This window comes from Tachysurus fulvidraco, chromosome 5 (assembly GCF_022655615.1).
Source record: "Tachysurus fulvidraco isolate hzauxx_2018 chromosome 5, HZAU_PFXX_2.0, whole genome shotgun sequence".
Taxonomy (NCBI): domain Eukaryota; kingdom Metazoa; phylum Chordata; class Actinopteri; order Siluriformes; family Bagridae; genus Tachysurus; species Tachysurus fulvidraco.
In genome coordinates, this window is record NC_062522.1 from 24,946,569 (window position 1) to 24,963,426 (window position 16,858).

General features: G+C 39.9%; 1 protein-coding gene across 15 annotated transcripts in view; it reads left to right on the forward strand.

Moving 5' to 3' along the window:
* The first annotated feature begins 13,946 nt into the window (after positions 1 to 13,946).
* chd6 (chromodomain helicase DNA binding protein 6) overlaps positions 13,947 to 16,858 on the forward strand; it is a 75,793-nt gene continuing 72,881 nt past the window's right edge. For 6 of the 15 annotated variants that reach the window (XM_027147461.2, XM_027147469.2, XM_027147467.2 and 3 more), the window contains exons 1-3: positions 13,947 to 14,322; positions 15,322 to 15,379; positions 16,322 to 16,417. The gene's annotated coding sequence lies outside the window, so the exon portion shown is untranslated. Of the gene's footprint in view, positions 14,323 to 14,372; positions 14,617 to 14,655; positions 14,944 to 15,028; positions 15,202 to 15,321; positions 15,380 to 16,321; positions 16,418 to 16,858 lie in introns of those variants that run through there. The other 9 variants (XM_047813064.1, XM_027147463.2, XM_027147472.2 and 6 more) reach the window with 5 other exon arrangements.

A 16,858-nucleotide genomic window follows, 5' to 3' on the forward strand; every position in this document is an offset into this window, starting at 1 on the left:
TTCTCACTGCATTCCTATCTCCTGTTGTGCGTGTTGTCACACATGTACACTTTAGACCATAATAATTTCTATACTTTGTTCTTAAACATAAAAGTATAAAATATCTTCTGTCTTAACTATATTTAAATCTAAATACACAAAAGAGACTCTTGGAAAAAATCCGAAGTGTATTATTTCTGTACTGAAACAAATTTTCTTGTTTTTCTTTGGCTTTGCTTTTAGGTGGATGGTTTGAAGTTTATGTACCAATTCACAACTGTCCTGTTCAATTCATATGCAAATCATGTAAAAACTCTACACTGTGTGTTTGAATGCTAGAGGGTGTAACGTATGTGTGATTGAAAGATATAACGCAGATGATTGCTTTCTAAGGCATTACAATCTGCACATTTTGAGCACATTTTAAGACTAATTCATTTTAAATTTTATGTAGGTGATTTGGTATTATTTTATTATTATTATTATTTATGTAATATATACTATTTAAATTTATGAAATTATTTATTTTATTTGAATTTATTTATTGAAATAATTATATATGTATTTGTTTTATATGATTATAGTATTTCCATTATTTGCATAAGCACTCACATTAATGCACAATCCTAGATGCTATTACCATTGCATCCAGTAAGAAATTGTTCATGAATGAGGATGAGGATTTGATGAGGATTTATATCCATGTCCATATAAATGAAATTCATTTGACATTTGATACAGAATAAGAAATAGTCGGAACCTGCTGCAATAATGGCATAATATGGCCCTCTTCTGGTGCTAATATGTCTATCAAATTCAACAAAGGAAACTTTCTCTACTACAAGTATTTGTTTACATAATGTTTGACACAATTAAACTGCTATAGTGTCATTTGTTTAAGAAATACAGGCATGTTGTGGCTAGGACATCTCGTTAGAGAGCAAGAGAGAGAGAGAGAGAGAGTGAGAGAGAGACTATACATTAAATAATAAGAAGAATAGAAAATGTTTAAACGTTGTAGGTCAGGGAAAAACACTTTTACAACACTCTGGGCACAGGAAACTTTCAGAAAAGAATTGAAGAGGGGAAAAGTATAAGTGAAATTGTATCTAGTGTTTCCTATTATACTATTATGTACAATTATACATAATAAACTTGACAGATAGAAGTGAAAATTGCAATGTTTGAAATGAAAAATATCAGACTAGGTTCACTAATAGTGGAAGGGGAAAATGTCAGAATGCAAAATATGTCCAGCATAGCCATGTAATTTAAAATTGAGCAAAGAAATGCACCATTATTCCAAAAAATGAAGTGACAAGAAACTAGATGAAGTGAAATGAATCTGCCTCTAGATGTTTATTTTAGTTGTAATTAATGTATTTATGAAGATTTACACTATATCTAAAGACCTATAATCCATCCAATTATTATTATAAACATATACAAAGAATGAGCTTAATATTCCAAATATGAAGGTTAACTACTACAAATGTTGAAAAGGGGTCCTAAAAATACTAATAAATAATATTAAAAAAGAAATAAATAATAATATTTTACACAGTAGTCACAGTATGTCAATAATGTTTGTATAGACATGTTTGTGAGAAAAGGCAAATTGTGTACTTTGAAAGGATTAAAATTGAATATACTACACAACACCATGTCTAGTATTGCACAATTATGATTTAAATATGAATGTATTTACATGCACTTCATTGGCAAAAGTTTTGAAACATCCCTCAAAATCATTGACTTCGGGTGTTCCAATCACTTCCATGGCCACAGGGGTACAGTATAAAATCAAGCACCTAGAGATGCAGACTGCTTCTACAAAATGGGTTGCTCTCAGGAGTGATAGGTTTTCCTTTAAAAAATGTGTTTTTGTACATATATTTTGTTTTTGTATTTTTTAAACATCATTAAATATAGATAACTAATAATTCAATTCAATTCAATTCAATTCAAGTTTATTTGTATAGCGCTTTTTACAATAGACATTGTCTCACAGCAGCTTTACAGAACATAAACACAGAGCAGAAGGTAAACATAATTAATGATAAAGGAATTAACGAATAATAAAAGAAATAAGAATTAACAGAATAAAAATATATAATGACATTTTTCTGACAAAAGCCATTTGTTGTAGATATAACAAACTGATAAAAATAGATGTTTGGCAATTGATACATTTGTGTATTAAGCGAATCTATGCAGCTCTGCCCAATCAGTGCAGAGACCTGTGCAATTTGATGTTGACATCTAAGCGGTGAAAATGAGGAGCACATTTCAGCAACAGTCATTCATTCATTGTACAGGCAATAGGGTTGATTGTAATGTATGAAGTTTATCATCTGCTCATCAATGAAGCATACATTTAACATCAGCTTCAAGTTTTCTTTTCATTTTCTTCTATTCATATCAGTTTTGGTTGTTTTATTGTCCTTTTATCATGTAGTATTGTAATACTAATTTAGATAACATTAGCCAGTCTAGCTAGACTAACTAGTTCCAAAGACTGCAGCATCTCCACTAGAAATTTAGATTTCTGGGTTCAAACAATACTGTGGGGATAAATTATAATTCTGTCAGTTTATCTTATGTTAGCCCTGGGAGCAGTGTTGATTTGAGTAGAAAAGCACACAAACCAACCAGTTTTGTAAACGTATCCATGGCAAATGGATCTAAGAATAGATGTCTCTTTGTATGGTAAGCGTCAATGCCCTGTCTGGAATATTCCATATATGTCTTGAAATGGTTAGTTAAACTTTTTATCTGCATATTTTTAAAACAAATTTACTGGAAGGAATGTTTACTGTGTGAACTATGACTCTGTAGCTTTAAGTGTTGCTTAATAATTTTGTTCCTGAGAAATTTTATGCTATTCTTTTACCCATTTGATTGTATAATGGAACAAAATGTGTTGCCTTCAGCTTTAATCGCTGTGACTGAATTATTTTTAATGACAAGAATCTTGTCACTATTTGTCTGACTGGGATGGGGGGTTTAAAGAGGCAATCAGTTGACTGGTAGAAGAATACAGTGCGTAATCATCTCCAGACAGGTATGCCATGAAAGATTTCACAACATGCTCTTAATAATTGAGGTACATGATTTAACATGAGGAATGTGCCAAAATTTGACCACAATGCTTGTGAATGTCCCAGCTCAACAAAAAATAGTAATGTTATACTAAATTTTTTATCATACCATATTTTTATGCTTATGAATACATACTTTTTTATGTTTTACAAATTGAAAATTTTTTTGACATGCACTAGGCATAAAAAAAAAATGTGTCTGAATACTATGTTTATTTCACTGTGAGGGGATTTCCTGTGCACCTTCTGTGCACCAGAAATATAGTTCTGAAGGGGCTTTCCAAAAACTTTCTTCTACTTCTTTTGAAATCAATCCTTTGCTGACTATAGTGCAGTAATTTGGGTCATTGGCAGGTTGACAGTAGAAAGTTATATTTCTTAAAAATAGATTGATAGAAGTTATCCATTACCCATTTTCCACCAAAAAGAACCGGGTGCTGGTTCAGAGCTAGTGCTGGTGCTGGTTCAAAGTTGGTTCCACTGGCGAACCTTCTAAGAACCGGTTTGCCGTTCCATCGGTTAGAGAGCCATCACAGGGCCGAGTCTGACATCACTGTATACATGTCACATTACACAGCAACATTAGCGCAGCAGCGGCAAACACAAACACAACAACGATGGCAGATGTTGCTTTACTGTTAATGCTCATGGCTTTGTGAACCTACATTAGCATCCAAACGCGGCAAATCCAATGTGTAAAGTACATGCAGCTCAATGTAATTTGTATTAACGTAGGTTGTAATCAAGAAAGTACATAACATTATTTTATCATTAACACAGAAAAAATTTAGCCTTAGCATGTAGCTACCTACTATCATGTGTGCTGATAATGTATCATATTACGGTATAGTAAAAGTGTATTAAAGATTAGTATACTTAAGGTACATTGTCAAAGCACTAACAGTAGCCCCGACCCCAGCCCCTAACGTATGTACGTTCTTAAGTCTAGACCAGCAATGTTTTGGTGCTACTTAAAAACCACTTTTCCTGGTTCAGAGCCGGTGTTTTGGCTGTCGAAAAAGAAAGAACTGGTTCTAAATTAGGCTCTGGCTCCGAACCAGCACTCAAACTACCTCTGTGGAAAAGGGGCACATGATTCTATCTATGACTCTATCTTGAAAAGATCCCCAGTCTATTCTGAAAAGACATAGCTTCAGAGCATTATTGTAATGTGTCTGTCTGTGTTTTCCCCTTGTTTCTGTCTGCCGTCTCTCCCTGATGTTAATTGTTGACCCCGCCCACCTATCTGTTACCATGGACACTAATTACATTCATTCTCTTCCCCAGGTGTTTTGTCTTAGTCCTTGTCTGTCTCTGTTTTGTGATTGGTTCTCGTTCATTATATATACTCTGTCTGTTCACTTCAATGTGGTTGGTCGTTTTTGTTGTTGGTGTGTGCATGTCCATGTTCCCGTTTCCTGTTTGTTCCGTGTTGCCTGCCTGTTTGTTTGTGTTTTGTTTAGTAAAAACCTTTAAACTGCATTTGGATCCTCACTCGCCTTTGTCTCACCGTGTCACATCGTGACAGAACGACCAACCACACATGGATCCAGCAGAAATCCTGTTTTGCCTACGTCAGGAGGACGCCCCAGTTGAGGAGTACACGGAGGTATTCTTGGACCTGTGCAGCGAGGTCAACTTCGATGAGAAGGCGCTCAAAGACATTTTTAAGCACGGACTAAGGGAGATCCTGCGGTATTTGATGCCGTCTACCAGAGAAATAAAGACATTCTCGGAGTTCGTCAACTTGGCGTTGCTCCTGGACGGGTCCACGCTGAGCGTGAGGACTGTAGAGACGGAAGCCGGCCGTAAGTATTTTTTGGGGGGGGGCAGCAAGCATCGGGATCCGTGGGCCACAGAGTGGAATCAGCCACGGACGCCCGAATGCTCCACAGTGCCTCCGCCCAGACCAGTCCCGTGCACATCCGTGATTGAGCCAGTTCCCATGGCTACCGTACTGGCGAGCTCGGCTGAGGTCCGTGCTAACCGGCTGGTCTCCAAACTGGCGGATACCCCGATGAGGTCGGCTCGGGCGGCCGGCATCCCTAAGCCGCCAGCTGGACCAGCCGGGTCGCCGGGACCAGCCGGGTCGCCGGAACCGACCGGGTCGACGGAACCTGCCGGGTCGAAGGAACCTGCCGGACCGACCGGGTCGCCGGAACCGACCGGGTCGATGGAACCGACCGGGTCGATGGAACCGACCGGGTCGACGGAACCTGCCGAACCGACCGGGTCGACGGAACCTGCCGAACCGACCGGGTCGACAGAACCAGATGGGCACCCGGTTCGACGGAACCTGCCGAACCGACCAGGGCGACGGGACCGACCGGGTCGATGGAACCTGCCGAGCCGACCGGGTCGACGGAACCTGCCGGGTCGATGGAACCTGCCGGACCGACCGGACCGACCGGGTCGACGGAACCGACCGAGTCGAAGGAACCTGCAGAACCGTCCGGGTCGACGGAACCGACCGGGCCGAAGGAACCTGCCGAACCGACCAGGTCGACGGAACCTGCCGAACCGACCGAGTCGAAGGAACCGGCCCGAGCTGACGGAACCAGCCGAATCGGCCGGGTCGACCGATATGACTGAGTCAGAGAACGCGGTCGACATCATGACACCCAAGCTACCTGAACTCTCTGCCTGGCCTGAACCTATGCATGTTTCTATTTTCCTGTGTTTTGCTTCGCTGGACTTGCCAGCCCTTCTACCTCCTGTCCCTGTTCATAGGCCCAAAGCACCACCCTGGCTGCCAACTCCGTTCCGGTCTCTGGCTCCGCCTCCAGCACCACCCTGGTCCCCGGTCCTGCTCTGGTCTCTAGCTCCGCCTCCAGCACCACCCTGGTCGCCGGTCCTGCTCTGGTCTCTGGCTCCGCCTCCAGCACCACACTGGTCTCCGGTCCTGCTCTGGTCTCTAGCTCCGCCTCCAGCACCACCCTGGCCGCCGGTCCTGCTCTGGTCTCTGGCTCCGCCTCCAGCACCACCCTGGTCTCTGGTCCTGCTCTGGCCTCCGGCTCCGCCTCCAGCACCACCCTGGTCTCCGGTCCTGCTCTGGTCTCTGGCTCCGCCTCCAGCACCACCCTGGTCTCCGGTCCTGCTCTGGTCTCTGGCTCTGCCTCCGGCACCACCCTGGCCTCCTGCTCTGCCGGCGCCGCCCTGGCCTCCTGCTCTGCCGGCGCCGCCCTGGCCTCCTGCACCACTACACGAACCCGACCCGCCCTACCACCCTGGTTGCGCCTTTGCTCCACCCGCCTGAACTGGGTTTTGTGGAATTGGGAGCGTCTGGAAGCCGCTCATAGGGGGGGGGGGGGGGGGGGGGGCTCTGTAATGTGTCTGTCTGTGTTTTCCCCTTGTTTCTGTCTGCCGTCTCTCCCTGATGTTAATTGTTGACCCCGCCCACCTATCTGTTACCATGGACACTAATTACATTCATTCTCTTCCCCAGGTGTTTTGTCTTAGTCCTTGTCTGTCTCTGTTTTGTGATTGGTTCTCGTTCATTATATATACTCTGTCTGTTCACTTCAATGTGGTTGGTCGTTTTTGTTGTTGGTGTGTGCATGTCCATGTTCCCGTTTCCTGTTTGTTCCGTGTTGCCTGCCTGTTTGTTTGTGTTTTGTTTAGTAAAAACCTTTAAACTGCATTTGGATCCTCACTCGCCTTTGTCTCACCGTGTCACATCGTGACAATTATGATGCCCACCATTCTATGGGTATGCATTTCTGCTGCTTTTCAAATGTGGATTTCGAGGCTAAAAGAAAGACTTGGTGGAATAGTTGCAAAGCCAAAGCTGACACTAAGGCTTGCCCACAGGAGCACCACTCTTCTCCACTTCACACGTCTAACTGGTTTGCTCTCCTCAATTATGCACCTTCACCTGAGAAACCTGAAAGAGCAAGGGTTATAGGAGACATGTGAGAATAGTTAGGCCTTTAGGGGCTCCAGCAGCACTGGGCACTGGAGGTAGCAGGTAATCATAGAGTCTTAGGCAAGTAAAGGATCTCAAAGGTAGCTTTCCATGTAGGAGATAATGATGCATGCCTTTGTGAGTCAGAGGTAACTATATTATATTCTTTGGCCTTACCCAATGCAGTGTGGTGATGTTTCATACAGCAGGTTATGGTCGCTGATCTGCCAGATGTCCAGTTGGTGCTCTGAAACAATATTTATACGGTGGAGATCAAAATTTGAGAACAATTTATGAACACTTGATTTTTTCAGAAATAATGTAATCTTCATTGCTCAACATTTGAAGAAATTTTCTTGTGGCTTAAACATGCTACTGGAACAGTGTTTTACAAAATAACCAAGGCACTTCAACAAAAAAATCTTTATTCTGCCAGATTAACACCAATAATCGGGAGGAATCTGAAAGTGTTCTCTTATATTATGTTCTATAATGTGTTATTTTTCAAATCTAGACTGACTAAACAAAAAGAAACACGAGGGAAGTAAAATAAACTAAACTACAAAATAAACAAGATACAACAAAATAAAAAAACAAGAGCATAAAATAGAGAACAAATCCAATAAACATGAGGAATGCAACATTAAGGACACAATAGATGCAGAACCACAGGGAAGGTAATTGGTAAGGAACAGGTGTGCAATGGTGTGCAGATGTGGGAACAGGTAAAGTATAAAGTGATGATAAAACAAAATGAAAAGGTACATGGCACAACACAAACAAAGCCTGCCAGAATGTCCCCCTGGTGTTCAGGCATGGTATAGTCCAAGCCATCCATGACAAACTGTTAGCATCTCAATTAGCATGGAAGGAAAGCAACTCTTCTCTGTTCTGGCACCAAGGTGGTGGAATGAACTTCCCCTAGAGGTCCGGACAGCTGAGTCACTGGCTATTTTCAAGCGGCGGTTGAAGACCTACTTATTCAGGAAACACTTCAACTAGCACTTCTTTCCTTATCTTTTGCATTAAAAAAAAACTTTTTCATTGTAACTTTGAACAAATGTTTTAAACTCATGGTATCTTAAGTATGTAACCTAGTGAACCAGCATTAATGTATTCAATGTTAGAGATTAAGCACTTATGTACGTCGCTCTGGATAAGGGCGTCTGCCAAATGCTGTAAATGTAAATGTAAAGCCTCCTGAGACACAGTAAATCTTTTAGTGCTTCTAGATCAGCATATCTCTCAAACCAATTTTAAGATAAAGATAGTCCTATTTTTAAATTTCTATCTATTACTGTAGCAAAATTAACTACCACTGTAGAAAAGCACATACCATCAATATACAGGAACAATAACTCTATTAACTATTTTAATGCCGAAGCATATCAGCCATTTAGACAAATAATTAGAAAATTTAGACAAATAATTTAAAAGCAAAAATATAAAATTATAGCTAATGCTGTAAATAACATTACAGTTTCTGACCAGCACCTTAATGTTTTGTTTCTTAAAATCACCAACCAGCATACATTTATTTACCTACATCTTTCTCAGATAACACCTCCCCTTTATCTCCAATATCCTATAAAATGTTGTTTCAGAGCTGTTATGCTCATACCTACAAAGGAATCATTTAGGATTTAAGCCTCATAATAGCACAGAGACCGCACAGCTTGTGTTTTTTTTTGTTCATGATGCTTACCTTAGTGCAGCTTTTGACACAATTGATCGCTACTTTATTTCACTACTATATCAGCAAAGCCAGATGAGAGGCAACATTTCATTTAATTTATTTGTATAGCACTTTTAACATTGTCTCAAAGCAGCTTTAAAGAAGAAAAAAAATAGTTTTTAGGTTTTAGTTTTTTCAAAGAAAGTGTTTGTTTTATTTCTCATGTTTTAAGACAACTGGTATCAATCTTAGACAGGTTAGGTAATTAGTTTGCCAGGTGATCTTAGTTAAAGGGAAACCAACTTAAAGAGGTTGTTGCACATTATTAAGCAAATCACAGTTCTTATGCAATATTGGGAGGAAGAAAGATCTTTCAGAAGATGAAAAGCGACGAATAGTGCAATGTCTTGCAAAAGGCATGAAAACAATTGATATATCATGAAAACTGAAAAGAGATCATCGAACTGTCAAAAGATTTGTCAGTGATTCACAGCCAAGAAGAATTAGATCAGATAAATGTTTATTAAGAAAGGTTTCTTTCGGACAGATTAATGTTATTAGGAGGGCAGCTTTAAAAAAAAAAAAGCAGACAGGTATTTGATGCTGCTGGCATCTCAGGAGTCCCAAGAACCTCTCAATGCAGGATCATTTGTGCGTAAAGCTGAATTTTAACCTCCCCTAACCAAAACTCACAAAGAGAAACGTTTGCAATGGGCTAAGAATTACATGAAGGTTACTTTTCAATTGTGAATTCCATGCTATAATTGATGGTCCAGATGGATGGACTTCTGGATGGGTGCTGAAGGGCCACCCTGTTATAAAACACAACTGAGACATCAGCAAGGAGGTGGCGGAGTGATGATTTGGGCTGGAATATTGGGAAGTGAGATCATAGGTCCCTTTAGGGTCCCTGACAGTGTCAAAATGATCTCTGCAGGATATGTGGAGTTCCTAACAAACCATTTTCTGCTATGGTATAGAGAGAATCGTGCCTTCCAAAATGAAATGATTTTCATGCAGGATAACGCACCATCCCATGCTGGAAAAAACACCATTGATTCCTTGATTTCTATGGGCATAAAAAGAGGAAAAATCATGATGTGGCTACCATCATCCCCTGACCTCAATCCTATTGAGAACCTCTGGAGCACCCTTAAAATGAAGATCTATAATTTTGGGTGGCAGTATACCTCCTAACAACTCTGGGAGGCAATACTGAAATTCTGCAAGAACCTATACATGGACTTACAATAGATGAGAGAATTGTTAAAGTTAACTCCAAGAAGGGTGCATATATTAAAATGTAAATAGTTTAACTACAAATAGGTTTTTTGTTTTAAATTGTGTTTATTTTTAGAAAAATGATCTGTCCATGGAGCACATAAATGTCAGAAAACCAGGGTGTCTTTGTTGATAAAAAAGACCCAAATGCAGGATAGTTAAATAAAAACAGATTCACACGAAGACCATACAAATGACAAAACAAAGACAAAATAATGAAAACAATTAGACACATTGTCAAGGGACAGGTGTGCTGAGGTGGGAATTAGTTAGGCAAGGGCAGGGCAGACACGTGAACACAAAATGTAAACAAAGAACACATGGCAAAAGTCCAGGCTAGATCCTGACAATATGACAGAGTTCTGTTTTGAGTTCATTATAATCCATTGAATGCATTTTGTGTTTTATTTTTCAAAATATCAATAAAACTGTTGTCATTATCAGTTCTTTCACATGTAATAACATTATTGTTGTAAAATAATGGCTGAGAATAAAATTAATCTATAATCATACAATAAAAAAATAAAAATTGTCATGTGCATAATAATATGGAACATTGTGTATATCTCTAACATCTGTCCTTATCCACAATAAGCAAGTTGGAAGTGACGGTGGCAAGGAAAAACTACCGGAGATGGTATGAGGAAGAAACATTGAGAGGAACCACACTCGGAAGAGATGCAGTAATACTTGTTCACGTTTTTGTTATTTCTACTTTGGATTATTGTAATGCCTTACTGTCTGTATCCCTCACCCTTTGCCCTTCTAAAAAAGTGACAATCAAAATGTAAAATAAAGCATTTTTTCTCAAGTGAGTGTATGTGTGTGGGGGGTGTGAATCAAATTATCTGTGAATTTGTTAACACTCCTAATTTACTGCTTATTAAGAGTTAGTAAGGTAGTTATTAAGTTTAGGTATTGGTACAATTAAGAATGTAGAATAAGGTAATGCAGAATAAGGCATTAATATGTGCTTAATAAGTACTAATAAATAGACAATATTCTATTAATATTCATGCTAATAAGCAACTAGTTAAATGAGCCTAAAATAAAGTGTTAATGTACATATACTGTAGAAGAATGCAAGTAAATGCAGGGGGTTTGGCCTCAATGGCCCTCCAGTAAGCAGTGTGCTGTGTGCAAGTGACTGAGGAATGCAGAGTACAAATTCAACTTAAATTGCATTAAATCTTCTTGTTTTAAACAAAATTATGCTGCAAGATTTAAGTTCCTTGTTATAGGCAACTCTGCATTTTTTTTTAAATTCACAGATAATTCCCATATATTCCCGTTAATTCCCATATATTCCTGTTAATTTCCATGGAAAGTTTCCAGCCTTGAAAATTCCCGTAATTTTGCAACCCTGTTTGTACTGGACTCATAAATCATGACATGTCCCCCTCCACCTTTCACTGACTTTTTAAAACACATTCGGCTCAGTCTGTCCCCAGTTTGACGACGAACATAATGTTTGCCATTGGATCCAAATACGGTTGCAAAAAATCTGGACTTTTCATGGCTGGAAACTTTCCATGGGAATGGGAATTAATAGGATTATTTACAAAATTGCAGGTTAGCCTAGAACATAGAATTTAAATGTAGTTGAAAAAAGATATTGCAGGATAATCTCAGTTAAAACAACCTGATTTACTACAATTTCATTTGAATTTCTACCCTTGAACATCGAGTCCATTTAAAACCTCTCCTCTGTTTGCCTAGACCGCTTGCGACATTTGGCTGGCGATGTGTGGCTGGCGGTAAGCTAATTTTCGTTGAAACAGACCTGTCAATCAATTTTGAATCCACTCTGTAGTGGTTACTTTAGTGTAGAGTTATGCAACATTCGGGTTAAAAAAAAATTGCTAATTTTTCCGGTTTGTCTCGGGTTGGGTCTTTTTTAAAAAAAAAAAAAAACATTATGCATATGTCGGCTCCAGGTAAAAAGTGATTCGGGTCACTTCGAGTCGGGTACATTTCTTTAGACCTGAGAAGACCTCTAGAATGCGCAAAGCTAGCGGATGAAAGAAGTCCCAAAGAAGTCTACAGTGTCCTGCCTCAATGACTACCATCCCGTCACACTTACACCCATCGTTATGAAGTGCTTCAAGAAACTTGTCATGAGGCACATCAAGACCACCCTCACTGGACCCCCCACAGTTTGCGTCCAAACCGCTCTTCGGACGATGCCATTGCCACGGCCCTTCATTTAGCCCTCACCCACCTGGACAATAAAGACACGTACATATGAATGCTGTTCATAGACTTTAGTTCAGCATTCAATACAATCATCCCTCAGCACCTGATTAGGAAGCTGAGCCTGCTGGGACTGAACACCTCCCTCTGCAACTGGATCCTGGACTTCCTGACTGGGAGACCTCCGTCAGTCCGTATTGGAAACATCATCTCCAGCACCACCACATTGAGCACTGGAGCCCCTCAGGGCTGCATGCTCAGTCCACTGCTGTTCTCGCAGATCAAACCATATTATCAAGTTCGCCGATAACACGACCATGGTGGGTCTCATCAGAAAGAACAATGAGTCAGCATACTGAGAGGAAGTGCAACAGCCAATTGCCTGGTGCAGAGCCAACAACCTGTTTCTGAATGTTGATAAAACCAAAGAGATGGTTGTTGACTTCCGGAGAGCAGTGAGCGACCACTCTCCGCTGAACATCAACGGATCATCTGTAGAGATCGTATAGAGCACCAACTTTCTTGGTGTTCATCTAGCATAATCTAACATTTACACCACATGCTGTATCCACAAAGCCAACAGCATTGTGGATGACCCCACACACCCCTCACACACACTCTTCCCCCACCAGCCATCTGGAAAAAGGTACCAAAGCATTCGGGCCCTCATGAACAGACTGTAAGAGTTTTTTCCACAAGCCATCATACTCATTAATAACTGAACTGAGCACAAGACACACAAGTACATCAACTGTATGGACTGCACAGACCTACACCAAATACACACACTTCCAATATATATCCATCAAACTGTTGGATCCTTTACAATATCTCAGGTAACTGCTGCTATAATACTGTGTTCATTTTAGTATTTCTGTGCATGCAATATTGTTGAACATACAGTATTTACACTGGTGGTTTCTGTTTATTGTCTTTTGTGTGATGTCTTGTATTTTTTTGTTTGAGCACGACCTCAACATGACAATCAGTCCAAGTGAGTTAAGGATTGATCTACTAAATATAACATGGGGAAGTCGTGGCCTAATGGTTAGAGAGTTTGACTCCTAACCCTAAGGTTGTGGGTTCGAGTCTCGGGCCGGGTATAACTATAAAATACCACAACTGAGGTACCCTTGAGCAAGGCACCAAAACCCCATAACTGCTCCCTGGGCGCCGCAGCATAAATGGTTGCCCACTAGGTGTGTGTGCACTTTGAAAGTAAAAGTGACATGACATACGGCTAAGTATGGTGAACCATACTCGGAATTCGTTCTCTGCATTTTGACCCATCCAAAATGCTCACACATTTATGACTGCGGCGCCCGGGGTGCAGTTAGGGGGTTCAGTGCCTTGCTCAAGGTCACCTCAGTCATGGCCGGCCCGAGACTCGAACCCACAACCTTAGGATTACAAGTCAGACTCTCTAACCATTAGGCCACGACTTTGGATGGGTTAAATGCAGAGAACCAATTCTGAGTATGGGTCACCATACTTAGCTGTATGTCACGTAACTGGGGACTGGTTGAGGACCTTCAAGCAAGATGGTTAGGTGTTTTTAACTTTGGGGTATCAACGTTGACAGAAAGGAAAATACAAACTGTTACTCTGGAGCCTGTTCTGGTTGAGGTCAGAAATGAGTGCGCTCTATTAACCGCTAATCTGTAACTGGATGTTAATTGTTTAATTTCTAACAACATCTGTAAAAAAAATAAATAAATAAATTTTTATATATAATTGTGTTTATTTCTCTCATTAGAATTAACTAAGAAAATTCCATTTCAGTTCAGATTTAAAACCATACAAGCAATTTTTCACCCAAATGTTGGCAATGGGTGTGAAAAACTAGAAAATGTTCCCAATCCCCCTGAAAGCTTAAACACAAACACTGTAGAAACACTGCGCCTCTGACATTGCGCTAAATCCTCCACAGCTCACATCCGGGGTACGAAACATGAGCAAAGACGTGGAATGTTAGTTTTTTTTTTTTTTTTCCTCAGCCGCTGTAATGATGAAGTAAAAAGCATCATGATTGGTGGATTGCGAGGGACAAGAAACATAAAACCGGAGGATTAGCTTTAGCATTCGGATCCAAACTCAGACCGACAGCGAAAAAAAACAGCGAATCCAAACAACGCGAACATCAACCGACGGCACAAAAGGCCTTTCGACTTGCTTCTGACACGTTTAAGGTATTTAAAACACAACACAACGCTCAGCATCCACACGAGTAGCTAGCAGAGTACAATGGTCTCTTGCAATATATTTTTGCTCTCACACAAACGCTAGAGCGGCGGTGCCGCCTAGATTGACAGCTCGACGTCCAATAGAAAGCAGCAGGCACCGGGCTGCGCTAAGCCTCAGCCAATAGGAAACGAAATAATACGGGCCTAAACAAAGTTAGGTTGTTGGTTCTGGCGGCCAGCGCTAAACTTCACCAAATAATAGCTGTTTGTGTTTTTTGGGTGATGCAGTAGCCATTTTAGGTAAGTAGGTCTTTTAAATTCCCACCCTCTCTGAATTTGTGCCATATAAATCTGTGTGATATAGAGTGTTTCTCGGCCCCGGTCTCTAACTCCTGCATCCCTCATGAATGAAGTGCTGAGGTCTTGTTGTTTAATAACGATTAAGAGATTTTGTACTGAGTTTGTCCTCCTGCTGCTCGCCTCCAACCCCGTTTAATATTTGATGCATTTTTTCTAAACTGTCATGGCGTTTGTTTAGTGTTTTTTTTTTGTTGTTGTTGCGTCCATGGGAATAAACGCGGGGGCGGTAAAGCGGTGTGGGGCTCGGAACCGGTGGCTGAAGCTCAGGTAGGCGAGGTCCTGCTGAGACACACAGGGCTTCACACGTGGAACGTGTGCGATAAACACGCCGTCACGGCGCTATCAGATGTAGCAGTGAACGCTAACCTGGCTAATATAACGTGTATCTCTGTCTCTGCGTCTCTGATCTGCATACAAACTATTATTTATTTATTTATTTTAATTGTTCTGATTTGGTTTCACCATAAACACCAATGCACTAGAAACCCGGTTGTAAAAGTACCGTGAAGCAGGTCAAATTGTGCGGTATGTAGGGAAAGTAGATTTAATTACACAGTAGTTACTGATTATTATTATTATTATTATTATTATTATTATTATTATTATTATTATTAAGGTTTTTTTTGTTTTTTTATATCTGTGCAGTGCAGCTAAATAATTGACAGAGGCAGGACCTTCAGCTTTGGGACCCTGTCAGGAGCAGGTAGGCTTCTGAGAATATACACTAATATTCAAGTGATAGTCTTCTGATGTTTGTAAATATAGTGTTAATATGTTTAGACTTGGTGTTGGGTTACAGTTTAGAAGTTACAACCAGATTGAGTTAAAGTGTTTTGTTTTGTTTTTGGTTTTTTTAAAATAAATTAATAAATTACATTTTTTTTTACGGACAGGTTTTAAAACAGCGAGCGGTTTGTTCAAAGCTTATAAAGTGTCGTAGTGTTATTCCTGATCGTGTTGTGAGGTGAACGTAATAGTTATGGAGAACATAATAGTTCTATATGGCATAACATTTATTTTATTGTAAAGTTTTGAAACTGCAGTTAGTATTTGAAGCGTCTATTACACACAGACTTTTCCCCGAACACTAGGAATCATTTTTAGTTAATGTGCAGTCTCTGAAAACAAAATTCCTACTGACAGTATTCCTTTATTGGCGTCATGCTTTGAGGGGTTATTTGGTGCCGTCTTATTGGCAGAGGGAACATGTGTATTGCCCAAAGTGCTCTGTCAGCATGTTGGTTTTAAACAAAGTGCAATGATTGCACAATTAAATTAATATCAATTTAATTAAATAAAAAAAAAAATCCCTGTTTCAAACTAAATTGATGCTTTTTTGTTCATACAAATTCCTGCAATGAATGTTAATGGGAAATTTTGAATTCAGGAAAAATGTGGATAGCAACATTACCTCTCGGAGGGAAATGGTATTACATGCTAATCGAAATATTGTGGGTTTTTTTTTTTTACTTCACTTCCTTCAGATGCCCATGTCAAAGCTTTGTATAAAAGCTCTTTCATGGTCTCTGTTAAAAATATCCTCATGCTAATTAAATTGATTTTAGAATTCTATAAAGCTAAAATATTGTTGGAGAGAAAATTATGGGAAAACACACATCATGGGATTTTCTTTTTTTTTTCTTAGGAGAGGATAAGTTTTCAGTTTTTTCTATGAAGACAAGAAGTGACTCAGCTGTTCATAAAAAACAGGGGATTCCACTACTTGAGTGCCAATCCAGAGGTAAGTCAATTTATATCTTCCTTCTAACTTGAGGGAGAGCGGTTCAAATCGAGCCGCTCTAGAAGTTCAGAGGGAACATGGTACTTAACAAGGTTTGATGAACGTCAGATAGGAGAGGATAGGCCTGACTTTGGATGTCATGCATGTTCCCACGGTTATGATTTGTCCCTTTTACCCAGTCTCCTGTCCTATGAAAACTTTGATTGCAGTCGACTTTAGTAAAATAGTGGAAAGGTCAGCACAGTTTTGGACTTAGCCACAGGGATCCTATTAATCCATGTATCTTTAAAATGGGAGAAAAGATACTTACAACTATTAAAGACATTTTCTTATAGGATTCAAACATTTACCTGTTGAAAATTGTCATATTTCTGCCACTCATTATAATTAATTATTACAAACAATTACAAAACTTTACTACATCATTAGTATACTGCATAA